Source organism: Pithys albifrons, chromosome 4 (genome assembly GCF_047495875.1).
Source record: "Pithys albifrons albifrons isolate INPA30051 chromosome 4, PitAlb_v1, whole genome shotgun sequence".
Classification (NCBI taxonomy): Eukaryota; Metazoa; Chordata; class Aves; order Passeriformes; family Thamnophilidae; genus Pithys; species Pithys albifrons.
Window position 1 is genome coordinate 28,665,169 of NC_092461.1, and position 16,310 is coordinate 28,681,478.

The window sequence follows — 16,310 nt, forward strand, 5'->3', positions numbered from 1 at the left end:
AAGGGGCAGTGATAAAATTAATTACTTTGGATGTCTCCAAGTTTTACATCCATTGTGTCTTTTCTGCCAAGAACACTTGGGATATTCGCAATGGGGACAGTTTCTTAAATGATTGGAGAGTGCCATCCAATGTAATTCAGGTATTGAATTACAAGTTATCCTACCTTGGTAAAGACATCTGACCATCTCACCTTCTGCTGTTTGCTTTGGCAGTGGCCCAGGGAGAAGGGAAAATTCCTTTGCCCCATGCCCAGTGCCCACGAGACCAGGGCACTTCAACAACCACCCTTCTGCTCGGGCAGGAACTACTGGGTGTGTCCCAGTTTTAGGGAGGGAGATTCCACCACTCCCTGGGCAGCCTGTTCTGAGGTTTAACCATTGTGTCAGTGAAAAACTTTTTCCTAATATTCATCCTCATTTTTCCCAATACCCAACAACTTTGTTCAGCACTGCACTGTGGATATCCCACACAGAACAAAATACTTTGATTCCTTCATCTTCCTTCCTTCCTTCCTTCCTTCCTTCCTTCCTTCCTTCCTTCCTTCCTTCCTTCCTTCCTTCCTTCCTTCCTTCCTTCCTTCCTTCCTTCCTTCCTTCCTTCCTTCCTTCCTTCCTTCCTTCCTTCCTTCCTTCCTTCCTTCCTTCCTTCCTTCCTTCCTTCCTTCCTTCCTTCCTTCCTTCCTTCCTTCCTTCCTTCCTTCCTTCCTTCCTTCCTTCCTTCCTTCCTTCCTTCCTTCCTTCCCTCCTTCCCTCCCTCCCTCCCTTTCCCTCTCTCTCTCTCTCTTTCTCTCTTTCCTCTCTGTCTCTCTTTCTTTCTTGTCTCTCTTTTCTCTCTGTCTCTTCTTGTTCTTTCTCCTTCCTTCCTTCTTGGGAAGTTCAAAGTATGTTCTGCCAGCAGTTTAAGGAGTGTTTTAGGATCTACTCAACCTCCAAGGGATGGGTTTGGAATGAAGAACAATGTCTAAGAAGTCAAAAGTTTCTGAGCAGTGAGGAACTAACCACTTTGTCCCAGTGATGTGGGAAATATCTTTTCTTTCCTGCCTCTCTCTGCCTTGGCCACGAAGCAGAAATCCTGGGAACACAGGCTGGGATTATTTGTGCTTATATAATCAAGCCACATCAATGCAAAATTGCTTCTTAATGACTCATCACACTGCACTGTTTGTCTTCTCCTGCCACCCAGCTGACTGAGAGGGGTTGTCAGACCTCCCATTCCTCCCAGGCAGCCTCTCTAAACATTTCACTTTTATTAGCTGCTCATAAATTATATCCAAATACATCAGGCAAACCCATGTAGCAATTGCTACATGTAATAAATAAGGGAGCACGGGATGAAGACAGAGATATACATTTTAAAGTGCACCTGAGGCACATTGGAGTCATTGCATAATATGTTTTGACTTAATAAGAAGATGCACTTTGCGTAAACATGGTGCTTAAACTGCCTTTCCCTGACTGATTTATTAAATGTAAATGTTTACACATCCACTGGGTATCCTGGGGCTTGTATGAATAAAGTCAAAACAACCTTGGGGGTGGGAATGCATTTCACTGGCTATGGAAAAATCGTCCTCTCACTTCCAGGGATGTAAAGCTGGGACGTTCCTCCTGACAACGCTGGAATGGCAAGGGGTTGTCTTTGGGATCAAAATGCTGCTTAAAAAGGCAAAAATAGATGCTCTAAATGCATTTGTTTTTTCATTTTACAGAAAAAATAATGAGATGTTTGAACAGTTTACACAGGGAGATGAGATTTTTCCTGTCATTTGACTTCATTAAGATGTAAAGACCTTGAACCCCCCCCCCCCGAAAAAAAAATGAAAGAAAAAGAAATGCTTTGTGGCTGAAAAATCAGACACTGTGAGAATTATTATGTTTATAAATTATATAGAAATATAAATATGTGTATCCTCAGGGAAGGGATGGAGTCACCATCCCTGGAAAGGTGCAAAAGGGGAGCAGACATAGCACTTGAGGATGTGGTTTATTTGGCACAGGAGTGTTGGGTCTAAGGTTGGAACTGATGATCTTGGAGGTCTATTCCAACCTTAATGATTCTTTGCTTTTCTCTGTAGAAAGACAGAGGGAATTCTCAAAGAATCTAAAAGAATAAACTAATAGTTCTTGCTAACCCTGAAATCTTTGACCTTAGGCAGGACAAGGGACCTGCCACTTTCCTTCCTTCATACAAAAGACTTCCTTTAGGTTCAGTTCCTTTTCAATGGGTGGAATCCAAAACTCCCTGAGGAGATTCCCATTGACTTTGGCAGAGTTTAGATTCAATTTGGTGTCCCTAAGTTGGAATTCAGAAGAAGTTCATTTTGATTTATTACTGATCTTTTCAGAATTATCTACTTGTCTCCATATTTTGAGCACACGCTGGTGTTTATGGACACCCTGATCTGATGTTGTCCACTTCTGGATCTCAGATTACTTCACAGTTATGAATTAATGTGTCCTCTGAGGTACATTCAGTGTTATCAACACCCCTCATCTTTATATATTACTTTAGAACAAATCTGGGAAGCTGAACTTCCATACATGGAGTGGTTGCCCTGGAAGACAAAGATTGTAAATAATGAATATCACCCATTCCTCCTCTTTTCTGCCTTACTTTTTTCAGGTTTCATGTGGTCTGGAATATCCCTTTGGTCACTTTGGGTAAGTTGGCCCCTCCCAAGATCTTTCTTTCCAACCCTCAGCCTGCTGGTGCTGGAGAAGAACTTTGGAGAGACAACCTTGATACCCTGCTGTGTTACCACCACCTTTCCAGCATTTAAAGCACAGCCCTGCAAAGGCTCTGGGGAAAATTATCCCCATCTCAGCCAGACCCCACACAAAGAGAAAGACAAGCCCTGGAAGCAGCAGCAGTAAAAGCTGCAGGACTGGCATGGAGCACAAAGATCCCAGAGCTGGCTCAGAGCAGCCATGCAGCACAAAGCTGACAGGAGCTCAAAATCCCACGAGGAGGATAAATCAGCTCATGCTCCATTCCATGCTGGCTCAGTTAATACTCTGATACTCCAGTTAATGAATGTAAAATAAACTTGAATGTGTCTCAGCTGCTCTGGGGTTTGTAGACCTGGTTCCACTTTTTAGGTCTCTGAAAGATGCTCTGTGTGACCAAGCACCTCCCTGTGTTGGGATTTCCCCTCTGTAAATGGCTTTACAGGTGCTTTTTGTGGTCCAGCACTGTGTGAGTGTAAACTGTGCATGGGCAGAGTGCTTGGGTGCTCAGGAAAGAAGATAAGGCCTCAAGATAAAGAAGAAAGCAACGGCTTTCACAGGATCACAGAATTGTTAGGGTTGGAAGGAACCTCTGGAGATCATCTATCCACCCCCTCTGCCAAGGCAAGGTCACCTGGAGCAGGTGGGTTTGGAATGTCTCCAGAGAGGGAGACTCCACGACCTCCCTGGGTGGCTGTTCCAGGGCTCTGCCACTTTCCATGGAAAGAAGTTCTTCTTTATATTGAAGTGGAACTTCTTTTGTTTTAATTTAAGGTCATTACTCCTTGCCTTGTCCCTGGGTAACACTGGGAAGAGTCTGGCACCATTCTACTGGCATCTCTTCGAGATACTTGGGTGGATTGATGAGATCCCCTCTGTCTTCTCCAGACTAAACAGGCCCAGCTCCTGCAGTCTCTCCTCATCAGAGAGATGCTACAGATCCCTCATCACCTTTGTGGCCTCTGCTGAACCCTCTCCAGTAGCTCCTTGTCTTCCTTGAGCTGTGGAGACCAGAACTGAACACAGCACTCCAGGTGTGACCTCACAAGCACAGAGTAGAGGGGCAGGATGAGCTCCCTGACCTGCTGGTCACACTTTTCCTGATTGATCCCAGGATCCCAATGACCCTCCTGGTCACAAGGGCACAATGCCAGCTTGGCACGGGCTGAACTGCCAGAGGGAAAAGGAAGAAATCACACAGCTTAGAGGTGCTTTTATCCAAAATTCCCTCTTGGAGCATACTGGTTGATCTGATGTTTCCCTGCTGGTTTCCCCAATTCCTGTGGTTGGGAACTCTCTGCTGCCTTCACACCGGGAAAACCTCGATACCTAAACCCAGGATTATGATTCTGAGGCCTGAGGATTGAATGAAACTCTCGTTCCAGGAGTCCTGGCACAGAGGCACAAAACAGCAGCATCTTATTTAAAGGCAAGATGTTTTGGAAAGGGGCAGAAACTCCGTGGGGAGATGGTTCAAATTAAAACAAAGAAAGTGCATAAAGCAGTGAGAGAGAAATAGGAGACAGAGTCTGATGGGGGGGGGGGGGGGGGAAGAGGAGAAAGAAAGGAGTTTAAAAATAAACCCCACAAACCCAGCCACAAAAACAATGCCTTTGGCATTTGCACTGGTGCTCTGAGCTGGTATCAAAACCTTTTTCACCCTTATTAGGCTGCTGAGAGGCTCCACTCTGGCTCCCTGGGCCACAGCAGGGTTGCAGTTAAAGGTACCAATTAGTTGCTGTTTACAGCTTGGCTGGCCAGGGATGTGTCTGGAAGGAAAGCAGAGCTGGTGGGTACCAGTGACTCGAAGTGTCCTGGTTTTTAAACCCCCGGCACTTGCACAGAGGAAAGACACATCTGTCCCAAAAGAGGGAAAAGGGTTTTTGCCCAGGTGTTTGCAGGGATCATGGAAAGAGCTTTAAACCAGATTTGAAGGAGGAAAGGGATAAAATTAGAATTTCCCGAGATAAGTCTGGTGGCAGCTCACCATTGTTTGAGGTTTTCCCCTTCCTTTAATTTTGGACTTGGGGGAACCACGTGGGGCTCAGCACAGGGGCCAACAAACCCCACTGAGTTTGTGCCCCAGGGGGCTGGGTCATACTACTGGGTTTTGTGAGTTAAAACCAATTTCTCTTTGTGCCATTTTATTTATTGTAATGTTGTTATTAAATTGTCACTCTGACTTGTAGTCTCTCCTGAGCTGGGTTCATTTCTCCTGCCAGTTTGCCTTTAGACCAGCACACTGCTGAAGTTTTGTCATCCTTCTGCTTTCTCCTCTTCTCTCTCAGGCTTGAATAAGTTGTGTCTTGCTTGTGTTGGGGGTTTTTTTTCACTCAATTCTACTTACTTATCTGTGAAACTGCCCAAAGACAAACATCTCAAGCTCACACACCAAGTGAATTGTGCTTCTTGGAGAAATGGAGCAATAAGGGAGAAGCAGGGAAAAGCAAATTCTGAGCAGTTGGGGGGGGGTTATGGTTTATAAGCAAAGACAAAAAAGGTCAACTTCAATTTTCTGAGGCTGTGTCAGATTATTCACATGCCAACAGTGAACAACAAAAAGAGGAAAGACAATGAGGTGGACTGAACCCACACACAAACGTTTTCCAAAAGCTTCAGGGCTACTCGGGGACTTTCTGAGACCAAAAGAGATTCCTGCCCTCATTCCTTGTGCACAAAGTCATCAAACATCCCGTGGTTTCTGCCCTCCTGCAACCAACTGCAGGCCAGGGCTATGAAAAAGAGAGATGGTCAGAGAAGGTGGGAGGAGAGAGGTGCTGGCAGGGTCAGGTGATGTTTCTGTTCTTCTCACAGGGGGGTAAAATGGAAGCAGGATGGCCTGGGGACAAAAGTGAACCAAGAACAGGCTGCCCACCAAAGTGGTGGAGTTTCCATCCCTGAAGGGTTCAAGAAAGGAGTAGATGTGGCACTTGGGGATATGACTGAGTGGGCATGGTGGTGTTCGGTCAAAGGTTGGACTTGATAACCTTGGACATCTTTGCCAGCCTTACAATTCCACGATTTTGTGATCTGCCAGCAAAGTCCAGTTTATTGGCTGTCATTCCTTCCCTGTTCTCCTGGTAATTCACTCCTGCACGAGTATCCCACTGCCAGGGTGTTGTTTCTTCATTTCACACTGCCTGTCTATCTCCTTTCTCTTTTCCTTCCCCATTTCCCACTGTTTGTCTTCCCCTTGTTTGTCCTCAGCAGCTTCTGTTTGAATTAAATCTCTTTTATTTGCTCTCTGGGGGAGGGAGCCTGTTCAGGCTTCCTTTGCCTTCCAGCAGAGGCAGAACAAGATGGGATGTGCTGGGCCAGTGGCATTTCATCCATCACCACGATTAACTTGAGCACAGAGTCCTTTGTTTTTCATTCTTGCCATGCTTCCTCCTCTTCAGTTTTCACTACATCACTAACTCAATTTTTACATATTGGCCCCCCTTCCACCAATACTTTGCAGCCTCTATAAAAGATATTTATATTCTAATTATTGCTGTGGCCCTGGCATAACTTCTGTGGAGATTAAACACCAAAACTCTTTCACATGGTGCTGCCCTCGTGAGCAGCTGCTCGCAGAGTTTGAGAGGAAACTTCCCTTTGCTTAATCCCAAACTGTAGAGGCTTTTGCGCGGACTCAGATGTGTGTGGGCACAGCTGCCAACACATCCACACGTTGGCACACATGTGGATCCACAAGGAATGTGTCATCACAGTGATGTGTGTACACAGAAGGGATTTGGAGGGTGGAATTTGATGCCTACAACTCTCTGAAAGGAGGTCGTGGCCAGGTGGGGTTTGGCCTCTTCTGGATTAACAAGCTCCAGGACAAGAGGAAATGGCCTCAAGTTGGGCCAGAAAAGGTTCAGGTCGGATGTTTGGAAAAAAATCTGCACTGAAGGAGTGGTTAAGCACTGGAACAGGCTGCCCAGGAAAGTGGTGGAATCTCCCCTTCTGGAAATGTTCAAAAAGTGTCTAGAAGTGGCACTTCATGCTATGGTTTAATGGGCACAGTGGGGTTGGGTCAAAGGTTGGACTTGATGATCTTGGAAGTCTTTTCCATCCTTAATGATTCCGTGATTTCACTGTCACAAGAAGTCAAGGCCTCTTTGTGAACTTTTCCACATCAGTTTTGGAGGTGAGAATAGTGAAGAAGCTGCAACAAGCACTGAAAACACTGACCTTGAAGGTCTTTCCCACCCTGAACAACTGTCTGAAATATTATTCCTACCAGGAGGAGAATCCTGAGGATCCTCTCCTCATACCTCTCCTTTTCCACTAGAGGGCTGGAAAGGCAAAGCTTGTGCAATGAGATACACACAGAAACTCATTTATTCCTTGCGCTTCGGCGGTTACGCAAACTAATTCATTTTTAATTAAAAACAAAGACTAATTTAAGTATTTCCTTACTTCATCTCCCAAAATGTCAGCCAGAAACCTTTGCTATGTGAGTCCAAGATGGCACTGCAGGCAGAATGTATATGACATAAGGCAGAAGCTGCGGCACGCTGGAAAATACAGTTTGTGTGAGTTGGTGTCTCCTGGGCCAGAAACAAGGTGACATCTTCCTTATTTTAGACACATCTCTCATTCCTGTCCATCCATGCAGCCATCCATGTATCCCTCCATGTCCTCTGATGCTTTTATTCTATCAACTTACCTATTAATATTCCTAATTATTTAAACAAATTTAGTTCCTGCCATCTGGTTGCCTGCCTGCTCATTCCACTGGGATTTGACTCCAGAGCTGTTGTTCTCCTGCTGAGATTTCCACATAAATTGGACACATTTGAAGTTGTTTTCTTGTAAGGAATTTTGTAGATTAACAAGTCTTCCTAACTCTCCCTGACCACCTCTTTGGGTGTAAAAGTCTGGCTGTAGAGAGGAGTCCAGTGTTAAATTTGAGGACAAGGAAGGCTGTTTATCAGGAGTAGGTTTAGGTTGGTTATAAAGAAGAAATTATTCCCTGTGAGAGTGGTGAGGCCCTGGCACAGGTTGGGCAGAGAAACTGTGGCTGCCCCATCTCTGGAAGTGTCCAAGGTCAGGTTGGATGGGGCTGGGAGCAATCTGGGATAGTATAAGGTGTCCCTGCCCATGGCAGGGGGGTGGAACTGGATGATCTTGAAGGTCCCTTCCAACTCAAACCATTCTGTGATTCCCTGAACCCTGAGGGGCTCTGGAGAAGGAATCACTGGGAACTACTCACAGTCTCTGAGAGGCCAAAAGGACATAGAGTTGCCTTATCTCATATTTCCTTATTTTTAGGGTTAAAGAAGTTTCAACTGAGCTGTACAGAGACAAACCCTGTTTACCACCCAGAAATAAATTGCTAATGAATTGCTGCTCTATGATTCCCATTCCCCTTAAGCCTCTCAGTTAATGATGATATTAACTGTTACTCTTCTATTCTGCTGACATTTAGAGCACTCCAAAACTGGCACAATGTGCAAAATGGGGGAATTAAGCCCAGAGAAGCTAAACAGGGATGGTTGGGCCAAGGGGGGAGATCACCTTTTGCTGCCAAGGGAGACTGGCTGAACTTTTCCCACTCTTTGCCTGTGATGTGCAGCTGGTTTTGAGCAGAAATGCTGCCACAATGAGAGAAGGGCAGAGAAGGAGGGGGTATCATTTACATTAAAATAAATCAGTTCTGAATAAATTCACTAGCAATCACTAAATATTCCTCTTTAGGAATGACACAGCTCAGATTACACTGTAAGAAATACAGATTTGGGGTTTTTTTCAGAGAATCACTAAATGCTTTGTGTTGAAAGAGAGACTTTCAAGATCATGCAGTTCCAACACCCTCTCATGGGCCTGAAGAAGAGAAGTCTTCCCTTCAAAGAAATTAATTTGAGGAACAGGAAGAAAGTAGCAGAGAAAAAGTTTAACAACAGCAAATAATAATTAAAATAATAACAAAAAATTCTCCTGAAGTTTTTTGAAATGTTATGACACAGATGTCAGTTCAGCTGCTCACTTGCAAGATCTCTGATGGTGAAATGTGTCTGCACAGCCTGGCAGACATTGCTAGTTCTCACCTGGCACTGGCAGATGGCAGAGGAACACAGGCTGCCAATTTTGGATGTCAAGGTGGTGCAATCCCTCCTTCATCTACGAGGCAGGGTCTGTTGGGGACAGTGGGCACTGCTCAGATGATGGAAGGAGGAAGCAGCTCCAAAAGCAACATCCCTGTCCATCATTTGCACAGAAGGCAGCTCATGGCTGCCCTGGTACTGAGACTTTCTGTAGTATTGGGTTTGCTTGGCAATTTGGGGGCAGCAAGGGGGCTACAGGGGTGGCTTCTGTGAGAGGCTGCTGGAAGCTTTCCCTGTGTCCCATGGGGCCAATGCCAGGAGGCTCCAGGATGGATCTACTGCTGGCCAAGGTCAAGTTCATCAGCAGTGGTGGGAGGACCTCTGGGACAACATATTTTAACAGGGGAGGCCACACCTTGAGTGTTGTGTTCAGTTCTGGGCCCCTCAGTTGAGAAAAGATCTTGAGGGGCTGGAGCGGGGCCAGGGAAGAGCAACGAGGCTGGAGAAGGGAGTGGAGCACAAGTGCTGTGGGGAGAGGCTGAGGGAGCTGGGGGTGTTTAGCCTGGAGAAGAGGAGGCTCAGAGGTGACCTCAGCACCGTCTGGAACCGTCTGAAGGGAAGTTCTGGCCAGGTGGGGGCTGATCTCTTCTCCCAGGCACTCAGCAAAGGAAAGAATGAAGGGCAGAGGGAAAGAAAGAGAGGAGAGGAGAGGAGAGGAGAGGAGAGGAGAGGAGAGGAGAGGAGAGGAGAGGAGAGGAGAGGAGAGGAGAGGAGAGAGGAGAGGAGAGGAGAGGAGAGGAGAGGAGAGGAGAGGAGAGGAGAGGAGAGGAGAGGAGAGGAGAGGAGAGGAGAGGAGAGGAGAGGAGAGGGGAGGGGAGGAGAGGAGAGGAGAGGAGAGGAGAGGAGAGGAGAGGGGAGGGGAGGAGGGAGGGGAGGGGGAGGGGGGGAGAGGGGAGGGGAGAGAGGAGAGGGGAGGGGAGGGGAGGGGAGGGGAGGGGAGGGGAGGGGGAGGGGAGGGGAGGGGAGGGGAGGGGAGGGGAGGGGAGGGAGGGAGAGGAGAGGAGAGGAGAGGAGAGGAGAGGAGAGGAGAGGAGAGGAGAGGAGAGGAGAGGAGAGGAGAGGAGAGGAGAGGAGAGGAGAGGAGAGGAGAGGAGAGGAGAGGAGAGGAGAGGAGAGGAGAGGAGAGGAGAGGAGAGGAGAGGAGAGGAGAGGAGAGGAGAGGAGAGGAGAGGAGAGGAGAGGAGAGGAGAGGAGAGAAGAGGAGAGAAGAGGAAGAGAAGAGGAGAGAAGAGGAGAGAAGAGAAGAATATGATTTCCAGCAGCAGAAATAAAGTTCAATAGGGGGTTGACTTGCCCTCTGCAATTTGCAACTACATCAGATAGTAGGAAGAAACTCTTCTCTGTGAGGGTGGTGAGGCCTTGGCACAGGTTGCCCAGAGAAGGTGTGGATGCCCCCTGGGAGTATTGAAGACCAGGCTGGTGAGGGCTTGGAGCAACCTGGCCTAGTGGAAGGTGTCCCTGCCCGTGGAAAGGTAGTTGGAACAGGATGATCCTGAAGGTCCCTTCGAATGCAAACCATTCTATGACAGTACTTTCATTTGGATGCTCTGAAATCCTCCCACCCCCATGAGACATCCAGCAGCCCTGCATGACTGCAGCCTGGAAGGGCCACTGAGGAGACCAAGGTGCTCTCAGACAGTGGATGGAGGTGGTTTATCTCTGAAGACCTTCAGGGAAATATTTAGGTGGGTACAGTGTAATAATGTGTTATACTGATCTCTAAGATATTCCAGCACTGCCATAGTGCTGTTGCCTTCAGTTCCTTATTCCCTGTCATCCAGTTGCTTCCAGCTTCCTGCCCTCCCTGATGACTTCCCTTCAACCCTCATTTTGCTCTCCTTGCCTCTCTGTCCTTGCTTCAGTGGAAATGCAATTCACTGTCCCATTAAATGTACCAAAATTCAATGCAACTTAATTCCGGCCTGTTTTCAGTGGGTTTTTTTTTCATTCAACGTGCCCTAATTCAATCTATTTCGACCAACTGCAAGCCAGTTAAATGCAATTCCAGGAATTTCATTAAAAATAATTTGCTGCAGAGGAAATAAATAGTATTCACTCCAAACAAACAACAATCGATGGGATGTGATTTGGTTAAATGCGATTGCATTCAGCAGAAGGAAATTAAATCAAAGCTATGCCGTTGCATTGCAATTAAAATTCATCCCTGCAAATCAGGTCAAAGTTTAATTAGTGCCACAGAGGTTTTATTTGGCTTTCTTGAATATATTTATGCCTTGGACAAATTAGTAACCCTTGATATCCTTGGGTGTAACAGTGCCAGGGATGGAACGTTCCATCCCACCTTTTGCTGTGGACTCATTTTAAACATCCTTGTTTTGATTTGGTTGTTAAAATTATTAGAAATTCCTCTTCCCAAATTAAGATGCAAATGAGACCACATGCCAGAGCCAATAGTGGCAATAGGGGTTTATTTAATGGTAAATGTGAGGCAGAGAGAGAAAGAGAAAGAAATAGGAAGAGTGGAGTGGGGAAGAAAGAAAGTGACTGTCCTGGTTTAGCAGGTGGGACCAGTTTATCACTGTGTACCCCACACCCTGTATTAATTTCCCAAGAACTGTAACAATGGACCATTTGCAGCAGCTGCCCAGGGCACACCCAACTCCTCAAGGTGTGAGCTGGGTGTGAAAGACATCTGTGAGATAAGAGCTGTGATAACTCCCCTCCAGGGAGTCCTTGGCACCTCCACACCCACCTGAGGGCTCAGCTCTGCTCATGGGCCAGCAATGATTCCAAAAATCCCCCCTGACTCCCAGAGTCAGATCCCCCAGTGTGGAACTCCCTGCCCTGGGGGAGGCACTGGGGGCTCCCACCTGGACCTGAGGGTAAATAATCTTAGGGTTTGAAGACCTCAGGGAACTGCTCATCGGATCTAGAGGAAGAGCAGAACCTGGACAGGAGGAGACCACCACTCTCGACCAGACTGCAACCACCACCCTTCACCAGACTGCAGATGTCATCTGCACCAAGGGGTTCTTCACTTCCTTTTGCTTTGGGGGAACCACATGGGGCTCAGCACAGGGGCCAACAAACCCCATTGTGTTTGTGCCCCAGGGGGCTGGGTTATACCTCTAGGTTTTGTGGGTTAAACCCAATTTCTCTTTGTGCCATTGCATTTATTGTAATATTATTATTAAATTGTCACTCTGACTTACAATCTCTTTTGTGTTGGGTTCATTTCTCCTGCCAGTTTACCTTTAAACCAGCACAGTGACAGAAACTAAAATCAGCATGTGGATCCCAGTGGTGTCCCATTGGTCTGGTTCTTCTGGTCTTCTTGGTGGTGAGAGTGTTCCAAACCAGAGTGCAGTGGATTCATACACATTAAGGAGATGTCAGGCACCTCCTCTGGGTTGGGGAAAGCTTTGCAGTCTCTCCCAACAGGCTCTGGATTTGTTGCCTCTCTTGGATCACGTGGAGTTCTCTGGTGGTGGAAGGTCTCAGAAATGAGTTGGGGAGGTGCTTTGGGGGTGCTTTGATGGTTTATGACCCTTCTCAGCTGCCTCTCACATGAATGTCTTGTGTGTACCTGGTCTTCCTGGAGCAGGGAGGGTGTAACTCCTTTGGTTTGGTGTGGAGATATTTCCCCATCACACACCCAAACCCTTCTTTTCCACCACCCCCTGGGCCTTGCTTACTTCTCTCAGACCTGAGATGATGAGACAAACACCTTCTCTCAAGTTCCCAGTCACATCCCAAATTCCAGTCAGGAGCCACTGGGAGTGGGAGGTGCTTTGGGGGTCTCAGACAGGCAGTGGCTTCCTTGCAGTTTGATAAAGTCTTTCTATGATTTTGACAATGTTTAAAGCATTACCAGCATTTCAGTCCATCACGACCCTGACCCACGAGGGTACTCCCACCCCCACATTTTTATACCTTGTGATGCTTTCTGTCCTGACAGCCTTTTGCCTGAGATTGTCTTCCTGAGCTGCTGTGAACAGTATGGGATGAAATCCCATTCAGCTGGGATTGGAGCTTCCCAAATCCAACCTGCATGTTCAGGGCCATGAAGAGCATGTGGCAGGAGGGCCCACCCTGGGAAGACCTGGAATCTGACAGAGGATGCAAACAATGCAAACCATCCTGCCAGTTCAACTGATGGGCCAGGGTGCTGTCTTGCTGTTAATTTATGCTAAACCCACCCTGGTTTATCAGACTTCAAGTACACATCCTGCTTTTGGGGCAGGATTTGCCAGATAAGCTGATCTGTTGAGCTGTAGATCTGTGACTGCCAGTCAATGACCTTATCCTATAAAAGTCCATCCCCTTCCATACAGACAAGTTCTTCTGACTGTTCTTCTGACAACCCTTCTTGGGGGGTGTGTGGAGATTCCTCCCTTGGGTGGGGATGCCCTCCAAGGACACTCCTGGAGGTTGAGCAAAAGAGATCTCTCCATCTTTTGGTCTGAGTGAGTTACATCAAATCTCTACTTGATAATTATTTCTTTTTGCCAGCTTTAATATAATTGCTTCAACAATTGCTTCAATGTAGTGCACTATCCTATGTTAGACTACACTACTAGTGGTGCTAATATTTATATTGTGCACTAAATAATTCTGATTAAGATCTTTGATCTTTTGTAATAATAAACTGATTCATTTAATGTAAATATTCTCATTTTGACAGTCATTAAAACCCAAGGGACAAAGGTAGTTCAATCCCCACTCCGCAATTCCTTAAATTTAAACCACTGACGTAATCTGAGGCTGAGATTGGATCAACCACAGCTGGACTCCTCTCTGAGAAGGGGTTTAGAAAGCCAAGGAGTCCTTTCTGCACCTCATGACTCAATGCCAGGGCTTCTTCAAGGAATCTTGGCTAAGCCTTCCACTCCCACTCATGACAGAGCACTGGCCAAATATTCAGAGCGTCACTCCACCACCTCTCTCTGCTTCCTTCTCTGGAAGAACAGAAGTGAGGGTTAAAGGAAAACTATCTGAACATTTTTTGATATTTGTCCTCTGTCAGCTCGTCCTGCCTCAGAGATTTTCAGCTCAATCCCTTCTAACACAGAGAAATGGCTTTCCCTGTGCCTGGGGATTCATTTATGGAGCAAAACTCATGCCCTTGAAGGGGAAAAGACCAGCTCTGATGTTCACTTGCACCACTCATGGTCCCAGCAGGAGCAGCTCCAGAGGTATTTCCCTGGAGATTGTTCCAGCAGATTTAGGAAAGGGACTCATCTGAGTGACAAGGGAGTTTCCTTGTGAATGAATTGTCTCATCTTAAATTAAATACAGAAAATAACACAATGTGAACTGCCTAGGGAACCTTATTTCTCTCCTCTGACTCAGAGGACTAGTTGAGATTTTAGATTTAAGATGCATGAAATGAAGTGCACTTGGATGCATATTTTTCTTTATGCTCCCATTTATTGTTGGATAAAATGGTAAGTATCTACACTGTCCAAAGCTTTTATGTATATATATATATATATATATATGTATATATGTATATATGTGTATATATATACATATATATATATATAAAGTTTTATATATATATATACACACACATATATACATATATGTATAAAAATATATGATTATATATATATGATTTTCTTCTCTAACTGGACCACACCTTGAAAACTTAATTCAGAAACACATTAATGACCTAAAATAAAGATTACAGCTGTATAATCTGTATATTGTGATCTGACTAATATAATGTACTGTACAGCCAAAATGAAAAGGAACATCTGAATGCACCAAAGGAAAAAATGCATCTGAAATTATTTCTTTTAAAAAATCACTAAAAATCATTGGAAAAAGGTACTCCTGGAAAACACTTCAATGTTCTCTTCAGCCAGGGAAGGTGAATTCAGCCAGAAGAAAGTGAATTCAGCTCCGGGTTTGGAAGGAGATGGGGTTTGTCATGTTTCAAATGGAAAGGAAAATTGCAAATTGTGTCTGTAGTTTCCTTCCTTTGGTTTTACTTCCTTCATCAGTGATACCTGTGCTTTGTTTGCTTTCTTCCTCTTTCTTCTCCCTCTTGACTGAAAAAATAGCAAGGACTTGGCTCAGACCCCACATCATAACTTTGAGGAAAAAAAGGGGGGGAAATAAAGGCTTTGAAGCCCAGTTATGCTTTTTGCAGAATTCTGGAATCCTTTGGCTTGGCAGGATTTTAATTGGGGTTTCAGCTCAGCACATCCAAATCAAACACTGAAAAAAAAGGAAAGCAAAGAGCCTCAGCTTTCCAGACTTACTGGATAAATTGACACTGTAAAAAGCAACTCTGGGTCAGAGTGTACTCATTAGTTTTGCAAATCAGGGAGATCCACATTACACCACCCACTGTAAAATAAGGTTAAAGTGTGTTGGTTTAATTAAATTCTCCTGTGCTTGGCAAAGTATGTTTCGTGGAAAGTATTGAAATATTAATGACAATTAAGTAAATCTTGGGTCCCCTCCAACCAAATTGCACAAATTAACAGGGTTGTGAAGGTCTCTGTGAAAACTTTTAGCTGTGTACCACAGGGATGTGAGGGTGGGGAGGAATGTTCTCCCACTTTTGGGGATCAGATCAAGTTTGTAAATCACACTCATTTCTCCTCATGCCAGAATCTCTCATTTCTTGTGGTTTGACACTCATTATCAACATAACTAATTTTCTGCTGGCAACCATCAGCATTTGTCTCCCCATAATGAATTGTGCTGTACTGACAGAGATGTGGTAGGTACAGACAAGACTAATGTGGGAAGGAGACAGATTTGCACTAATTATTCCTTACCAGTTGGCCTCAGGTCTACCTTGGACAAGATTCCTGTTGTGCAAAGTTCTGTACAAACACAGGACCAGGAGTGAGGTCCAACCATACTGAAAGATCGATGGGCTTGGAAAAACCATCGAAAGCAATCCCAGGAATTGAAGTCTGGTTGGTTCAGGGGTTTGTGGATTTTCTCTGCTCATCCAGTTCCAGTTCTTGTCCTTGGAGAGCTCTGGATGGGCATTTTTCACTGCAGAGCAAGGCTGAACCCAGGGAGGAGTTCAGAGCAGTAAACCTTCTACCAAAAAGGGATTCTTCAGGATGGGGGAGGTGGAGATCAGCAAGGCCATGGCACAGGAGAAGGTCTAGTCCTCACCTTGTGTGTGATTGCAGGCCCTGTCACCCTCAGGCAGACACATCTCTAGGGCAGAGCATTTTTGTCCACAACACGGATACCAGTGGAGGAAGGAGCTGGATGGGGCTGTCCATGAAAGTACTGGAGTCACCACCCTTGGAAGTCTTCAAAAACACATGGATATGGCACTTAAGGAATGGTTTAGTGGTAAATATGGTGATGGTGGTGGTGGGTTGAGGGTTGGACTCGATCTTAAAGGTCTATTCCAACCTTAATGGTTTTGTTATTCTAATTTACAATTTTCCTTTCCATCTGAGTCATCACAAAACAAATCTCCCAACCAAAACTAGAGTTGAATTCACTTTCTTGGTTGTATATGGAAAGGTGGGTGGCTTAAAGCCC